This window comes from Triticum aestivum, chromosome 7D (assembly GCF_018294505.1).
Source record: "Triticum aestivum cultivar Chinese Spring chromosome 7D, IWGSC CS RefSeq v2.1, whole genome shotgun sequence".
Lineage (NCBI taxonomy): Eukaryota > Viridiplantae > Streptophyta > Magnoliopsida > Poales > Poaceae > Triticum > Triticum aestivum.
In genome coordinates, this window is record NC_057814.1 from 313,109,991 (window position 1) to 313,115,990 (window position 6,000).

The window sequence follows — 6,000 nt, forward strand, 5'->3', positions numbered from 1 at the left end:
CCACCGCGTCGCCTCCCGCGGCCCGCCGGGGCCCAGGCGGGGCCCTCCCGGCCCATCTCCCTCGCGCCGCCGCCCGGCCGCCAGCCCCACGCCCCGCCGCCTCGGCCTCCCGCCGGCCGCCCGTCACCGCCATCGCCGGCTCGCTCCGCGCCGCCGCGGCTCCCAGTCGCCGCCGCCGTTTCCCGCGGGGCCCGCTCCCCGGCCGCGCCTCCCTCTCCCCCGAGCTCCTCGCCGTCCGGCCGGCCTCCTCCCTCTCCTTCCTCACGAGCTCCTCCCTCCGCCGTGCGCCTCTTCTCCGGCAAGCCGGCCCGAGCCAGATCCGATCTGTTGGTTGACTTCTCCCCTCCCCCGAAAATATTCCAAGTCCTAGATATTTTACAATATGTGCTCCTGTTCATTGCATCATAACTCTCTGCATATAGCTCCGTTTCGTGCGTGTAATATATCGAAATGTTCGTCTCTAGATGCTCTTCATTTTGTTCCATTATGCCATGTTCATTTGAGTCCATCTTGATGCCCAAATCTCTGGTGGAAGATTGCTATATGCTGTTAACTGCTATTACTTATCAGAACTTGAGGATTTGTTATTTTTGTTGCTATTGATGTGTGCATCTTATGGGCATGAGCTCTACATGTGTTTTGATGTATGCCATGCCATCTTTACAGAGGGGTATGCTATGTATTTGTGTGATCTCTGTGGTGACTAGCACAAGCATGCAAACTAGGCTTCGTGATGTTTCTGTTTTCAGGGACTTAGGATTTTCACTGTCGGTTACTGCTGTTATTTTGTTGCTATGTATCCATGTGTCTACAGAGAGATCCATACTCCTTTTGGTGATGTTCAGTAAAGATGTTTTGTAGATATAGTTGTGCTCTATCCATAAATGCCACTGTTTGCAATTATGGAGTGCCCTAGCATGACTCAATCTTGCTCTACTTTTGCTATAAAATATTTCTGGCAGATTGTTAACATGATATTCAATTTTGCCAATGTTGTTGTAGTTGTTTCATACATGCTATGTATTTGCTCTTGCCATGGATAGCTTCATAAACATTCCATCTTTCTGTAGGTATGCTTTTTTGTCATGCATTGCCTTGTGATGAGTGAATCAAGCTCATCAAGATGCCCTCATAATGTCTGTTTCTGCCATGCTCTGTTTTCTGCTGTCTTGAACTGTTAACGAAACTTGCTATGTTTACATGTGTGCCATCATATCTTCTGATCCTTTTTGGCTCATCATCAGTATGGTACCTTTTTTCTATGCATTTAGTAGATTCATGCCATGCCTTGTTTTGTTATGTTAAGTTCCTGTAGCATGTTGATTGCTTGCTCTGAACATTGCTACCTGATGCTGTTTCTGCCATGTCCAGTAATTTCACCAAGTCTGTGAACCTGATATCTTTTGCACTTTTGCCATGCTTGTTTGAACCTATTATGTTGTGATCTAGCCGTAGCTCAGTGTTCATATTTTGTCAAGCATCTTCTGTAGATTACTGCCATATGCCTTGTTGCTATGTTGGAGTGCTGTAGCGTAGTTACTTGGTGTATTCTAAGTGCTATCATGCTGTTAATCGCAGAATCGTGTCATTCTTGTTTTGCTTGCCATTTGCAAACCGTGCATCCGTTTCCGGTGATCTTTATATCGATTTCGACCAAAATCATCTCATCTTTCCAGTGGCATGCTTGGATTTCCAAGTTACTACCTTGTTCATCATTTTTCTTCCGGAGCACGCATATGCATCGCATATCATATCTCGCATATCATCATGTTTTGCATCATGTTGCTTGTGCATTTCCCGTGATTGATTGTGGTTCCGTTGCTTGTGTTCTTGTTTGGGTAGAGCCGGGAGACGAGTTCGTGAACGAGGAACCTGTTGAGTACGCTTACGAGGATCAAGCTTTCGACAACTCTGAGAACCTTGCAGGCAAGATGACCATACCCTCGAAATCACTTCTATCTTTGCTTTGCTAGTTGTTCGCTCTATTGCATGCTGCGCTACCTACCACTTGCTATATCATGCCTCCCATATTGCCATGTCAAGCCTCTAACCATCCTTTCCTAGCAAACCGTTGTTTGGCTAAGTTACCGCTTTTGCTCAGCCCTTCTTATAGCGTTGCTAGTTGCAGGTGAAGTTGAAGTTGGTTCCATGTTGGAACATGGATATTTTGGAATATCACAATATCTCTTATTTAATTAATGCATCTATATATTTGGTAAAGGGTGGAAGGCTCGGCCTTATGCCTGGTGTTTTGTTCCACTCTTGCCGCCCTAGTTTCCGTCATACCGGTATTATGTTCCTTGAGTTTGCGTTCCTTACGCGGTTGGGTGATTTATGGGACCCCCTTGACAGTTCGCCTTGAATAAAACTCCTCCAGCCAAGCCCAACCTTGGTTTACCATTCCACCTAAGCCTTTTCCCTTGGTTTTCGCGAGCCGAGGTCATCTTTATTTTAACCCCCCGGGCCAGTGCTCCTTCGAGTGTTGGTCCGAAACGAGTAGACTGCGGGCCACCTCGGGAAACTTGAGCCTGGTTTACTCGTAGGATGTCTCATCTATTGCCCTGAGAACGAGAATGTGCAGCTCCTATCGGGACTTGTCGGCACATCGGCGCTTTGCTGTCTTGTTTTACCATTGTCGAAATGTCTTGTAAACGGGATTCCGAGACTGATCAGTTTCTCAGGAGAAGGTTTATCCTTCGTTGACCGTGAGAGCTTATGATGGCTAAGTTGACACCCCTGCAGGAGGTATTATCTTTCGAAAGCCGTGCCCGCGGTTTATGAGGCAGATGGAATTTGTTAATGTCCGGTTGTAGAGAACTTGTCACTTGACTAATAAAATACATCAACTGTGTGTGTAACCGTGATGGTCTCTTCTCGGCGTAGTCCGGGAAGTGTCGTGGAATTGTCACGGTAGATGTCCTCGTGCAAGGACTTAGTCGTGGAGCCATCGCAGCTAGGAAGCTTAAAGGGGTTAAGCGGGACAAGGAACACGAGGGTTATACTGGTTCGGCCCCTTACGGTGAAGGTAAAAGCCTACGTCCAGTTGAGGTGGTATTACTTAGGGTTTCGATGACCAGGGAGCTTAATCGCTATGCCTGGCTCTCGATCTGTTGTCTCTCGTCCTGAACCGCCGCCAGGTCATCCCTTTATATAGAGAGGTTGATGCCCCGCGGCTCTCAGAGTCCCGACCGCTTATAACAGTATCCGACTCGGACTCTTAACTACTCTTGCCTTACATTACAAGTCTTGCCATAACGGCGGGTTATCACTACGGGCCTTAAGCCGCCTCCGGGTCTTAAGCCCATTATTGATCCGCCATCCTCAGGCTTCGTACCGGGCTTCACGTGATGATCATTATGACGTAACCCGGCCCCTCCCGGGCGGGTGACTCTAATGGTTATATCCTCAACATTAGGCCCCAGGTTGATTTGAACCGGTTCATGTCAATCTTCAAAAATCTTCCGGCTTCTGCTTGTGCAAAGGTTATAACCCGCCGTGACGTCATCTTCTGGATTCTTGGTAACCCGCCATGACATCATCTTCCATTAAATTCATTTTTTATTCTGTCATATCTCAACGGATCTTATCTTAAAGACCATCCCGAAATCGAGGCGTTTCTGCGGCAAGATAATCATGTCTTCCGCCTCCTCTTTTCCGCGCCCATTTACCAGCCGCCCTTATAAATAGGCCCGGCCCATAAGCCTTCGTCACTCTTTCTCCTCCATCGTCTTCCTCCTTTGACGCTCCAGAGCCCGAGCTCCACCGCCGCCGCCGCGCCTCTCATCTTCCTCAACCTCGGCCGCTGCATCACCCTGAACTGGTCCAGAGAAACGGCGGCGACCTCCGCGGCTCATTAGCGCCAGTAAGTCCTTGCCATTCCATACAGTAGATTCGCATTAGGGTTCTGTCGTTCTCCCCTGTTCTTCGTAGTTTCATCTCAAGTTCTTCACAGTTCCTCCACCACGGCTCCTTTTGATCCGAAAATGGTACAAAATTCCTGCGGTAGTAGTTTCTCACCCATTCTTATGCTAGCAGATCCCTCTTGCCCGCAAAAAGATCTCGTTTAGAGCTTATGAACTTCTCTGGATCAGCTTTTTAGGTCTAGAAAATTTTCCTTTCTGGACGATCGTTTGATCCAAAATAATCCCTGCGATCTGTGAAACTTGTTTATGCAACTCTTAGACAAAAACTGCATCTGTCAGCCATAGCGGCTCATATCGCCGGCTTAAAAGAAGCCATGCTTTGTGAAATTTCCGGCTTACTCATAATAGAGTTAAATAACTTAAATTGCTTATAATACCCACGGCGGCTTAAATAACCTGACACAATTAGTCATATATCATTAGGCCCCTTCATGAACCGCCGTCCTGAATACTGAACTGAAATTTTTCTCCGGCTTAAATTTGAACCGGAAATTTTCCTTTGTCATAGGCTTCCATTTTCCACAATGCCGCCCAAGGCTCCCAAGGCACCCATTACGTGCAACTGGGTGAGGTCCAACGTTACTGAAAGCACCTTAGATGACTTCGTAAAAACGGGTTACCTGCCCAAAAAGGAGGTCATGTCCTACCGTGCGCCTGACCCGTCCGAAGAGAGACCTCAACCAAAAGATGGAGAGGTTGTTGTATTTGCTGACCACATGAGCCGGGGCTTTGCTCCTCCTGGCTCAAAATTCTTCAGAGATGTTCTGAACTTTTTCGATCTGCGACCTCAAGACATTGGACCCAATTCCGTGTCGAACATTTGTAACTTTCAAGTGTTCTGTGAGGTATATCTTGGAGAGGAACCCAGCCTGCTACTCTTTAGGGAGTTATTTTACCTGAACCGCCAGAATGAATGCGCCAACGGGCCTAGCTTGGAACTTGGTGGAATATCAATTCAACGACGGAGGGATTGTCTCTTTCCTTATGCTGAGCCGCCAAGCCACCCAAAGGACTGGAATCAGACATGGTTCTACTGCCAGGATACTTCTCCGGCTGATGAGAACCCTCTGCCCGGCTTTCGCGCCCTGCGTCTGGAGTCAAACCACCCCCTGCCAGACAAATTATCTCAAGCTGAGCGTCAACCACTTATCCCCACCATCAACAAAATCAAAGCTCTTCTGGGAAACGGCCTTAACGGCGTTGATCTGGTCCGGGTCTGGATTGCTTGGCGGGTGATTCCTCTAAGCCGCCGCCCCGGCTTAATGTGTGATTACACGGGCCGGAAGGATGATCCTCTTCGGCACAGCCCCAACGACTTACCTGAAGACGTCATTGATGACATGACCAAGTCCCTTCTGAACGAGAGCTTAGCAGATTGCGGGAGGACCGGCTTAAGTCCCTTCTGCAAAGCTAACCCGGCTCCGGCGGTAAGCTACTGATCTGAGCACTTACTTTCCATTTTAACAATTTTCGTCTTAACTTCAAGAAACCTTTGTTGTATTTTTCAGGCTAATGATAAGTTCTGGAAGGTCAGGTATGACCATGAGGCTGCTAAAAAAGCCAGGAAGGCTAAAAAAGCCGCCAGGAGAGCCGCTCCCCGCAAGAAGGGGAGTAAGCCTAGCGCCTCAGACCTGCTTCAGCTGGATGACACCTCCGAGTCAGAGGTAGCCCTTGATTCTTATGCTCTTCTTTGTTTTTTGTTTGTTCTTAACCACCTTATTGACACTGATTATCAGCAGGAGGACACCGGAGCGAGTAACCCGGTGACTGAAGAGGTAACTATACTTTCCTCCGACTCGGAGCCCTTGCCAAGGCTGAAAGTCCGAAGAGTAACCCGGAAAGTAAGATTTTCACATCCTTTAGCTTATCAAGATCCTCAATTTCTTTTGAAGCGACAGATTCATGAGAGCCGGAGGCACACCCGGACCAACAAGGATGCAGACCTCTCCTCCGGCTTACCTGAAGCATCAAGGAAGCGCCGGACCGAGGTTATCTCCAACTTATATCCTTTTCATCCTTTGGCGGGCGTCACTCGTCAACCGCTTAATTCTTCTGATTCAAACTATCAGGAAACTTC